At 42.0% G+C, this 7,008-nt stretch overlaps 1 pseudogene; it reads left to right on the top strand.

Annotated features, from left to right (window-relative positions):
• Nucleotides 1-2,811: 2,811 nt before the first annotated feature.
• LOC148039957 (glutaredoxin pseudogene) lies at nucleotides 2,812-3,216 on the top strand (annotated as a pseudogene).
• Nucleotides 3,217-7,008: the final 3,792 nt, after the last annotated feature.

Below are 7,008 nucleotides of genomic sequence, written 5' to 3' on the forward strand. Positions count from 1 at the left end.
CCTTGTTCATGATTGTCATGTATCTACTGTTGAAGCCTTTATTGAAGAACTTTATGTTGACCAGTGGCTGCAAATTGGACAGTATCTAAGTTCATTGACTCGAAGAGCTGATTGGAGAGATGATGAATTCAAGAAAATCAGAAGGAAGGCTTATGGGTATTTCTTGAAAGATGGTTTTCTTTGGAAGCATCCAAAGAAGAGAGGAGGCTTGCCCTTGAGAGTAGTTTGTGATGTAGCGATGCAGATACAGATTATGCGAGAGTTTCATGAGAGCTCATGGGCTCGACATAGAGGTGTGTGGGCTACCTATGAGAAAATCAAAGAAAGATACTAGTGGAAAGGGATGTATAAAGATGTTTCTCACTTTGTGGAGACTTGCAGGGACTGCCAACTTTACTCTTTAGTGCGACATCGTGATGAGTTGCATCCGACTTATCCACTATGTATGCATTATAAGTGGGTGGTAGACTTGGTCACTTTGCCAGTGGGACTTTGGCAGATGAGATATCTTGTCTTGGCTAGGGAGGATCTTACAAACTATGTTGGAGACAGATCTTTGCGGACAAAGATCACTACTACAGTATGTAAATTCTTGCTAGAAGAAATATTTTGCAGGTATGGATGTATAGGCAAGATTACAGCTGATCGTGGAGAGCTAGATGCAGATGAAGCTAGAGAGATTTTCTCACGGCTTAGGATTAAATTGGCTCTTACTACTGCCTATAATCCAGAGGGAAATGGCAAGAGTGAAAGAGGACATCCACCAATAGTTAAAGCATTGGCAAAAGCTTGTAGAGGTCGGATTGGGGATTGGCCGAGATTACTACCTTTTGCGCTGTGGGCTGATCGCTTTACACATAGTGTGACTACTGGATACATGCCTACAGAGTTGATGTATGGGCAAAAACCTGTCATGCCTACAGAAATTTGTACTCTCACTTGGAGTGTTCTTCCGTGGCACGAGAATTTATCAAGGGAAGAGCTTCTAGCTCTTCGGATTCGTCAACTAGAGAGAAGGACAGAAGATGTGCAGCTAGCAATTGATCGTTTGAAGGTAGCCCGACTCAGAAACAAGGACAGGTTTGATTTAAGGCATCGCTTGAGGCCTAGAGCCATAAAAGAAGGAGATTGGGTTCTAGTCTACGACAGTAGTCTAGAGAATCAGCATAGTAGCATGAGAAAAATGGTTCAAAGATGGTTTGGACCGTATGAGGTGAAACAGGTTTTTGACAATGGTACCTATGAGTTGGCTGAATTAGATGGAACAGTATTGAGGGTGCCCATTGCTGGAAAACGAGTCAAGATTTTCAAGAGAAGAGAAGATGAAGAATATGCACTTGAAGCGTTGACAGAAGAAGAGCAGGTAGAAGAAAGACAAGCAGAAGAAGCAGAGTATATGAATGATGAAGCTGATGGAGAAACAGGTCTACTAGAAACAGAAGATGGACTCGACCTGTTTGTGGATTTGAATGATCCTGGATAGTTGGCTCATCCGGAGGATGCACAGGTTTAGAGGGGGTGGATGTCGTGCTGCTGCACATCCGAGCTGTAAACACCTCCATTTCTTTTGTTGTGCATTTGTGTCATTTTCTGGGTGATTCATGGTGTGTGTGATGCATTACGATAATCTGCATCCAATGTATATATTCTGTTAGTGTGTGTGTGATTCTATTTGGATGCATGATGTGTGTGTGTTAGAAAAATATGAAAAACTGATGCCAAAGGACATTATCAAGCTGATAATTTCAATGATGATCTCTAAGAAAAGTGCAGGGAATTATGGAATCAAAGGAAGGTTTGTGGAAGCGATCATCTAAGTTCAAAAGTTCCCATGACATAGAGTTGAAGGAAGTCTCTCAAAAGTTGCTTAAGTGAGCAAAGAATTAGTGAAGCACCGAGGGAGTATTTTGCCATCCAATTTTCAAGGCCAAAGTCGAAGTTTATGTGCAGATTACTCATTGTAAAGCTGACTGTCAAAGGGGTAATGCATGACTTTAAACATAATCCTCAAGGTCAAAATCAATGTTGGTGTATAGATCTCTTAAGGGTGTAAAGAAACTATCTTGGCTAAGAGGAGTTTTTTTAATCCTTGCTCAGCTAAAAAGAGGAGAAGGGAAAACTAATTTGGTTTTGAACCGCTTTTGGAGGGAAAAAGCAATAGGAAAGCAGGTTGTTTTTGGGGAGGATGAACGAATTCATGCACGGGGGACAATAACACTCAGAGCGACAGGAGAAAGAGTTTTTTTTACTGATTTCTTGTTTCTGTTTTCATGAAGAGATGGATCGTTTGATCATAAGAAATCACTCTTTGCCTTCAAACATCATCGAAAGAAATCACGCTGACTCGGAAGAGCAAAAAGACTGAGAAGACGATTGGGGGAGGATTGGCGATCTCTGCACACGACTTCTATTCCATATTGGAGGATGTCTACTAGGTGATTGATGCATCACCTTCCCCGACAGCGACTCTAGTATGTTTTTTTTTTCCTCATGAATCTCAACTTGCACTTGATTGGAGGGTGGAACTCCGAAGGATGGGCCCTTCTAAGACATAGAACCTCAAGAAGACGCAGTACTGCAATTGATTTTTTTGGACACCCTTTTCATGGGATTCACTAACAAAAGCTCGCTTTGATAATCCAGCTCTTGAGCCAGATGCACTAGGTGGTCGTTGCTTCTTATACGTTACGTTTCAGCCCAGGGATTCTTTTACCGTCTGAGATAGGTAGATGAAAGGTCCTGCAGAAGGAGAAGATCGATCTACAGCAGTAATAACCACGGTTAAGCTCGTAGGACTGTGCCTTCCTCGACATGGTGAAGGAGGAGGAGAGACTAGCAGGAAGAGTGATCGCCGCAGAATTGGAGGAACTCCATTTTCCCAAGAACTGCAGCGCCTGGCGATTAGTGTAAGGTAGAAAGGCTAGCAATGTTTTGCTAGATGTTTTGTTGGTTGCATGATGCAGCAAGACATATTGCCCGTACTGCAAGCATGTAAAGGACCTTTTGGCATCCCTCGTTGCAAACACCAAGGTTGTTGAGCTTGATCAAGAAAGTGATTGGGCTGACATACAGGCAACTCTAGCTGAATGGATTCACCAGAGAACAGTTCCCAGCGTGTTTATTGGTGGAAAGCATATTGGCGGCTGTGATGACACAGCGGCCCTGCATTCTCAGAACAAGCTTGTTCCCCTCTTGAAAGAGGCACATGCCTTATGAATTTCTACTTTGTGTGACAATCTAGACCTACCATTGTGTCCTCTCCAGATAATTTCGAAATGCAGAATCTACGACAACAGTAGGTCCTTACAGCTGTACCTAATGCCTAAGCTACTAACTCTCTCCTTCAACAGGGGTATTTTCATCAACAGGTTCAGCATCCACAACTAGTTGAGTATCTTCAGGTGTTGCCTCAGCAGCATCATTTTCTGAATCAGCAGTATGAGCTGCATCAGATCTAAATGTCAATCTGCCCTCTGCCAGAACTCATCACTTTTCCTCAGAACTGGATTATTAGTTAATGCCATTATTCTATTTAATGTAGCTGAGATCATACATCGGAATGCAAAACAATTTATGAGATACTTCAGCTTTTTCTGAACATGGACGGCATGTAACTCTCTTGATAAGAAATATAGTGAACTTTGGCATCAAATATTTGAGTTCTTCCTGTTAGCCTCTTCTCTTGTTGTATCTAGAACCCCGTGTTCTGCAGCCCTTGCGTGAACTCTACGACATTTCTGGTGAACCTGACGTGAAAGTGCTACGTCACTTTTCAGCAAGATGGGAGACTCGCAAGAAGAGATGACAGATGATAATGTCATGAAGAACCTGTTTCAGTCATTTACCATGTATATGCAACAGCAAGCTCACGCGAAACGTGATAGTGATGCTATGGATGCCTTGAAAGCTGTCCAACAGGAGATGAAGCAGTTTAATGGCCAGCAAGTGTCAACTTACCTGCATTTGTATGAAGAAAAGATGAAGTTTTTTGGGTTTCTCAAGATGTTTGGAGCCGCTACTTCTTGCGGATCGTGGTCCGCGCTCTTGAAGTCCGAATTTCAGAAATTCAAGAAACACATGCAGGTTGGGGCAGAGTTTAAGAAGGCATTAAAATATGAATATTTCCTGGAGGATACAGGTTTTATGAATCGCAGGAATTTCTTAGCATGGGTTTCTATGCCTAATAAGGGATTTTCAGTTACCGCTCTTCTACGAGAGTTTGAGAGTCGCTATGATGAGTTGGATGGAACTGAGCAGCAAGCTTTGGAGATGCAGAAAGTAGAGTTATTTTTACAAGCTGCAGATGCTGATTTACAGGAAAAGTTGGATGATCTTTTGGAAGATCAAGCTACTGATTCAGGTTTAAAGACCGAGTGGAGACATGTCATTGATGCTGTGAATGCTCTTGTTAAGAAGCAGCGCTATCGTATTGCTGCGCATTCGAGGTGTGAAAACCACCCAAAAGTCGTGTGTGTGATTTGATACTTTGTACATACTTAATTGTTATGTTTGATCTTTCATTCTATGCCGAAGACGGAGAAGAATAAGGAATTTTGGTAGACTGGTAACTTGAGATGCAATCTCATGGACCACTTTGATTGTGACCAAGGGTATGTTTGAACGCTGTGGCAGCATAGGAGCATTCCCAATGGGCCAAGAGATACATGCTGAGATCATCCTAAGGGGCCTAGAAAGAGACCCTGTTGTTGGTGACATGCTCGTGGACATGTATGGAAAATGTGGCTTTATCAAGGAAGGACGAGAAGCATTTGAGAAATTGACTGTCCATGATGTTATAACGTGGACAATAATGCTAGATGCCTGTGTTCATAATCGTGAAGGTGATATGGCTATGCGATGTTATGAGGAGATGCAACATCAAGGGGTGCATGCCAATTCTATTACATATGTTATCTGCTTGAAAGCTTGTGCAACCATAGGAACAGGATAAGTCGACATAAACTTGATTGAGGTCTTCATCAAAGGAAACGACAAAGATATGGTTGTGCCAAAGAGGCCCACGAAAGAAACAAATTTAGATGGCTATCACAAAAGGAACAAATTTAGATGGCTATTTTCAGGAGCTGCTTTTTTGGAAAAAGGGGAGAGATTTTTAAATCAAAAAGGGAGGGAAATAGACGGTACTCTGGGCTGGACGAAAAAAAAATAGACTAAGGTGGAAGAAATGCAGGAAGGACAAGGCATGATCGTTGAGGATGAAAATGAAGATAGCACTGGTCAGACCGTTGTGAAGGGGTGTGCGATTACATGAAATTATTGATGCATGCCTCGTTCAAGAAGATGAAGTGGGAAGATGAATTTGTGCTTCGACGGAGGAAGCTGTGACAAGATACATCATCAAAGAACAGGCCAATCGAGAGGAAGAAGCTAACCAGGGTGGATCTCTGCTTATGGACTGCATATTGGACAGTTTCATAAACTGTGATGGTAAAAGAGAGAACCAAGCTTTGGAGGTGGATTGTTCTGCAAATCCTAAGTCATTGAAAAGCACGCCTATCAATTCTTTATCTACTAGTTCAATGGAATTCTGTTTTGGAGGGGAAAGAGGAAGGATGACAGAGTGAAAGGAGGATATCTTTCGTTATGGGGAAAGGAAGCTTGGCGAAAAAGGACGACGATCTTTACGATTGGTTTTACTGTGGAGACTGTGGGCCGAGACACCGATTCGTCCTTTGTGGAGACTGTGAGCCAAAACACTGATTCGTTTTCTTTTGGAGACACCATTTCCAAATCACACAAGGTCTCATTTTTGTGGTAGACAGCAATGATAGAAATCGAATGGGAAAGGCATGAATTGTCATCGTTGTGATTCGAAGCATCATAAAAAGCATGAAAAGCTCCCAGATTACCGTAACGGATAGTATATCCAACCAAAGAATATTAAGCGACATACGTTGAGGGAGGTTGAGTTAAGGATTCCCACTCTTTTGAATCGAAAGGGGGCCAGTACTTATCATATTGATCCAGTATATTCCAGATGCAAAAAGCTCGAAGGCCTCTACACAGATGAATTCTGAACAATCTGAAGAAAATTGAGCTCCTACAAAAGTGTGTATCGCCAGTACTTTGGACTACGGGAATCAATCTGGAGGCATAAATTAAACGGATGGAATGGATTTTGCTGAGCGCTATCGTTCTCTGCCCTACATTGGTGTCTTAAAGCCCTCAAAATACAGTTTGGAATCAAACGCATAAATATGTGAACAGTTTTGGAATCTGAGGAATCAGGAGTACTTCAGCATTATATGGAAAGCTTCATAGTCATATGGGTCTGATTGCTTCAACAAATAAGATCTTTGTTAGTAGGTGGAACAGTAGCATGCTGAGTATCATTTTTTAGGGTATTTAGTTGCCGTATTGCAAGCGTGTAAAGGACCTTTTGGCATCCCTCATTGCAAAGACCAAGGTTGTTGAGCTTGATCAGGAAAGTGATTGGGCTGACATACAGGCAACTCTAGCTGAATGGATTCACTAGAGAACAGTTCCCAGCGTGTTTATTGGTGGAAAGCATATTGGCGGCTGTGATGACACAGCGGCCCTGCATTCTCAGAACAAGCTTGTTCCCCTCTTGAAAGAGGCACATGCCTTATGAATTTCTACTTTGTGTGACAATCTGGACCTACAATTGTGTCCTCTCCAGATAATTCCAAAATGCAGAATCTACGACAATAGCAGGTCCTTACAGCTGTACCTAATGCCTAAGCTACTAACTCTCTCCTTCAACAGGGGTATTTTCATCAACAGGTTCAACATCCACAACTAGTTGAGTATCTTCAGGTGTTTCCTCAGCAGCATCATTTTCTGAAATAACAGTATCAGCTGCATCAGATCTAAATGTCAATCTGCTCTCTGCCAGAACTCATCACTTTTCCTTAGAACTGGATTATTAGTTAATGCCATTATTCTGTTTAACGTAACTGAGATCATACATCGGAATGCAAAACAGTTTATGAGATACTTTAGCTTTTTCTGAACATGGACCGCATG

Source organism: Lygodium microphyllum, chromosome 2 (assembly GCF_053477565.2).
Source record: "Lygodium microphyllum isolate KBCC chromosome 2, Lygodium_microphyllum_v1.1.10, whole genome shotgun sequence".
NCBI classification, from domain to species: Eukaryota; Viridiplantae; Streptophyta; class Polypodiopsida; order Schizaeales; family Lygodiaceae; genus Lygodium; species Lygodium microphyllum.